This window comes from Pristiophorus japonicus, chromosome 13 (genome assembly GCF_044704955.1).
Source record: "Pristiophorus japonicus isolate sPriJap1 chromosome 13, sPriJap1.hap1, whole genome shotgun sequence".
Lineage (NCBI taxonomy): Eukaryota > Metazoa > Chordata > Chondrichthyes > Pristiophoridae > Pristiophorus > Pristiophorus japonicus.
The window spans coordinates 18,392,179-18,397,710 of NC_091989.1; positions in this window are offsets into that span (position 1 = coordinate 18,392,179).

The window sequence follows — 5,532 nt, forward strand, 5'->3', positions numbered from 1 at the left end:
TATAAGAACAGGGGGTTTATTCTTGAACTGTATAAAACACTGGTTAGGCCACAGCTGGAGTACTGCATGCAATTCTGGTCACCGCATTACAGGAAGGACGTGATTGCACTGGAGAGGGTACAGAGGAGATTTGTGAGGATCTTGCCAGGAGTGGAGTGTCGAAGCTATGAGGACAGATTGGATAGGCTGGACTTTTTTTCATTGGAACAGAGGAGTCTAAGGGGAGACCTCCTTGAGGTGTATAAAATTATGAGGGGCCTAGATATAGTGGATAGAAATGGCCTATTTCCCTTAGCAAAGGAGTCAACAACCAAGGGGCATAAATTTAAAGTAATTGGCAGAAGGTTTAGAGGGGATTTGAAAGGAAATTTCTTTACGCAGAGGATTGTGGGGGTCTGGAACTCACTGCCTGAAAGGGTGGTAGAGGCAGAAACCCTCACCACATTTAAAAAGTACTTGGATGTGCACCTGAAGTGCTGTAACCTGCAGGGTTACAGACCTAGAGCTGGAAAGTGGGATTAGGCTGGATAACTTCTTGTTGGCCGGCATGGACACGATGGGCCGAAATGGCCTCCTTCTGTGCTGTAAATTTCTATGATTCTATGAAGCAGCTGAAGATAGTTGGGCCGAGGACACTGCCTGAGGAACTCCTGCAGTGATGTCTTGGGGCTTCCAACCACCACAACCATCTTCCTTTGTCCGAGATACGACTCCAGCCAGTGGAGAGTTACCCCCAGATTCCCAGTGACTTAAATCTTACTAGAGCTCCTTGATGCCACAGTTGGTCAACTGCTGCCTTGTGATCAAGGGCTGTCATTCTCACATCTTTGGAATTCAGCTCTTTGTCCATGTTTGGACCGTGTGGTCCGGAGCTGAGTATATTACTGCTATTCATTTGCCTGTCATCTTATTTTAATTAAATTTGTTTGCCATTTAAAATGAGGGCTGTTATTGTGATGTTCTACTGCTTCTCTGAATGTGTGAGATAAATCTCGTGGAGCAACAGAACAGGTCCAGCAGCTCAAGAAGTCTAAAGAAAGGTTTTCTATTCATTATCCTGGGGATGCTATCAAAATTTACGTAGATATCCAAGCCAGTGCAGAATGTCTCAGCCGTTAGGGGCTGAGTTGCATCTATGAGAACAGTCTAAAATATGAAATGAAAATATCTCGAGTAAGAAGGACAAAACAGGCCACAAACCAGGAACTTCTCTCTATGCTGAATCCTAGCCATTACACAGTTCCTTTGGCTCTTTCTCAGCACTTTGAGACCCCCTTGTGATCTTTGTGCCGTCCATCAAAGATTTCTCATCTCAAAGAATAATGAATGATTAATTTTGTCTCTTGTGCAGCAACCCTCAGTGAGCAGTCAGTTTGCGTAATATCCAAGTCTCCTGAGGGTTCATTTGTCAGGCCACCCTTTTTCACTATGCTCCCTGGCCATTTTACACACTTCATAAAGTGTGAGCTCGGCTCAGTGGTAGCACTTTTCACCTCGGAGTCGAAAGGCTGTGGATTCAAGCCCACCTTCTGAGAGATGAGCACCTGAATTGAGGCTGACACTTGAGCACAGTTCTGAAAACTGCTGCCGTCTTTCGGATGAGATGTGCAAACGAGACGTTGCCTGCCCACAGCTCCATTCAAAGAGCAGGGAGCTCTCCTGGTGTACAGGACAACATTTATCTCTCTACCAACACTACCAAAATAGATGAACTTGCCATTTATTGCAATGTTAATTATGGGATCTTGATGACTGCAAATTGGCCGTCACACTTGCCTACAAAAAAACACGGAGTGCATTTCAAGAGTAATGAATTGGCTGTGAAGCACTTTGGGATGTCCTGAGGTGTGAAAGATGCTACGTGAATGCAAGTTCCTTCTTTCTTTTTTCTCTCTTTCCTCTTTCAGCAGGTGGCCACTTACCTCTTGAAGATATTGCTGTGTTGCAGAGGTTCTTGGATTACTGTTTCTCTCTCCAAATGTACAGATGATGGGTGCTAAGTTTTGAATAGCATTATTAATCGTAAAAAAAAGACAGTAATATCACCTTGGATAGATTAGGAAAGCTCAAAATTGATCAGGCTCCCGGTCGGGATAATATCCATCCAAGAGTGATTAAGGAGATGGAACAGAGCATGGTGAGCCCCGTGCCCGTATCTTCAGTAACTCATGCAGTTCCTATTTTCAAAAAAAGGGGACAATTTGGAGCCACGGGGCAATACAGGCCATTCAGCCTGACAGCAATTATTGTGAAGATGCTGTAAGGGATCGTAACAGATGCCTCTTATGATCACAGGGATTGGGGGAGGGGGAGGGCATTAGAAATTCACAGCACGGCTTCCACAAAAATAGGTTGTGCCGAACAAATCAGACTGAATTTTTTGAGGAAGTCACTCGGGTCGTAGATGAGAGAAATCCGGTTAGACATTGTCTCCCTGGACTTTCAGAAAGCCTTTGATAAGGTACCTCACACGAGGTTACTTCACAAGATAGAGGAGGTAGCAGTAAAAATTTGAAATGCTGGATTAGGAGCTGGCTGTAATCCCACAGCCAAAATGTTGTCATAACGGATGTGGTTCAGGTTGGAGACAGGTTACGAGCGGTGTTCCCCAGGGATCGGTCCTAGGCCCACTCCTCTTCACAATGACCTGGACAGTGGAGTTGGGCGTACGGTCAGTAAGTTTGCCTATGGCACCAAAATCTGTGAAGGGGTTAAGACGGTAGAGGAATGCAATCAAATCCAAAAAGATTTAGATCTGCTCCGGGAGTGGGCCACACATTGACAAATGCCATTTAATTTAGATAAATAGTGTCATGCATGTTGCAAGGGCCGGAAGGGAAATTCTTGCTTGGCCAACCTCATTGAATTTTTGTTCTTTCCTCCACTCCCACCTTGCAGTCGCTTAAAACCTGTTACATCTCCAACCTTTTTCAGTTGCGACGAAAAGTTATCGACCAGAAACGGTAACTCTGTTTCTCTCTGCACAGATGCTGCCTGACCCGCTGAGTATTTCCAGCATTTTCAGTTTTTCTTTCAGATTTCCGGCATGCGCAGTATTGTGGTCAAAGGAAACCATTTTGTCACGATATAAGTCGCTGCTCAGCTGACATCCAGAATACTGTGCCCAGTTTTGGTCCCCCCATATGGTGGGTGATAATAGTGGCCTTGGAAAAGGTCCAGAAAAGGTAAACTATCCCTCCTCGTCCTTCTTGACCTGTCTGCAGCCTTTGGCACGGTTGACCACTCCATCCTCTTCCAACGCCTCTCCACCGTCGTCCAGCTGGGTGGGACTGCACTCGCCTGGTTCCATTCTTATCTATCTAATCGGAACTGGAAAATTACCTGCAACGGCTTCTTTTCCCACTCCCGCATCGTTACCTCTGGGGTCCCCCAAGGATCTATCCTTGGCGCCTCCTATTTCTCATCTATATGCTGCTGCTTGGCGACATCATCCAAAAACATGGCGTCAGTTTCCACATATACACTGACAACACCCGGCTCTACCTCACCGCCACCTCTTTTGACCCCTCTAATGTCTTTGATTTGTCACACTGCTTGTCCAACATCCAGTACTGGATGAGCAGAGATTTCCTCCAACTAAATATTGGGAAGACTAAAGTTTTTGCCTTCTGTCCCCGCCACAAACTCCATTCCCTAGCTCCGACTCCAACCCTCTCCTGGCAACTCTCTGAGGCTGAACCAAACTATTCATAACCTTGGTGTCGTACTTGACCCAGAGATGAGCTTTCGACCACATATCCGCTCCATCGCCAAGACCTCTAACATCACCTGACTCAGCCCATCTACTGCTGAAACCCTCATCCGTGCCTTTGTTACCTCTAGACTTGACTATTCCAATGTTCTCCTGGCTGGCGTCCCATCTTCCATCCTACATAAATTAGAGCTCATCCAAAACTCTGCTGCCCGTAGTTTAACTTGCACCAAGTCCCATTCGCCCATCATCCATGAGCTCGCTGACCTACTTTGGCTCTTGGTCCGGCAATGCCTCAATTTTAAATTCTCAACCTTGTTTTCAAATGCCTCCAATGCCACCCTTCCCAATCTCTGTAACCACCTCCAGCCTTACATCCCTCCGAGATCTCCACGCTCCTTCAATTCTGACGTTTTGCGCATCCCCGAATGTAATTGCTCCACCATTGGTGTCCATGTCTTCAGCTGCCTATGTCCTAAGCTCTGGAATTCCCTCCCGAAACCTCTCCACCTCCCTTTCTTCCTTTAAGACGCTCCTTAAAACCTATCCTTTTGGCCGAGTTTTTGGTGATCTGTCCTCATGGCCTGGATCTTGCAGTCAGTAGCGAGTGACGGTTCTCGCCGCTGACCTCGACGAAAGCTGCCCCCAAAGATCTAGCCATCGCTGTGGCATTAGTTTGATTCTGGCACCAACTCTACTGCATCTCCAGCGTCCAGCAATAGTGATGCCATCAAGCAGGCTAAGCAGCCAATCACATTGAAGAATTCTCACAGCTAGCAAACCAGGAAGTAAAATATACTGATTGTCCTTCACTTTTTATAAATGTTAGAGTGAAATAAAAATTGGGACATACACATGGGATTTAAAGTAGAAGCTGAAATATCAAACATTTTTAAAAGTATTATATTAAAAACCTATTATAATGGAAAAATTTGACATTCCACAAATATAAAATTCATTTTTCAGGGCCAGAGAGATTGTTCAGCAGTAGTTCTGACTTAGTACACCACTAAAAACCTAGTTATACCTCATTAAAAAGGCTTAACATTTTTGGGGGGGTTTTTAAGCAGTGATGTTACAGGGTAAAAGTTCAGTTCAGTGACTTCTAAAGATTGCCGTCTGCGAGGACGTCAACAGGGAATCACTGACAGCAGCTTCTGGATGTCCATGGTTAACTGAGCATCTGTGGACGTCAGAAGTTGCTGTCAGTTTCACAGAGCAATGACAGCGAATAACGACAGTTTCGCCGGCATTACAATTGCAAAATCTAGGCCATCATCTAATGTGGCTCAGTGTCAAATTTTGTCTGATAACGCTCCTGTGACACGCCTTAGGACGTTCTGCTATGTTAAAGTTGCCATATAAATGCAAGTTGTTGTCCCATCTTAAAAACATTATGACCTACAACCTCCATTGTATATTTTTTTTTACCGTGAACGATTAGCTAACGTGCTCCGAGCTTTCGGGCCGCCTGCAGTATTGCAGGGGTTTTGTCCTTGGCTTCACTGATGGGAGAATTTTGCCTTCCTTGTTTTTGCATAATGCCCACGTTTGATCCTGTAGTTTCTGTTGGGATAGCTTTTCAGAGGGCAGAACGTTAACGGTTTGCTTTTGTCAAATTAATGCCAGATCCATCGGGAGATTATCAGTGAGTTTTTGCATCTCAAAGACCAATCCTTTAATCACACCAGTTGCCAAACGCAATGCTCCAAGAGGCTTGACAATAAGGTAAGAAATTAATCAACCGGCCCACATAGGACCAGGAGTGGGCCATTTACCCAGCGAGCCTTCACTGCTCATTTTCTTTTTAAAGCTTTGTC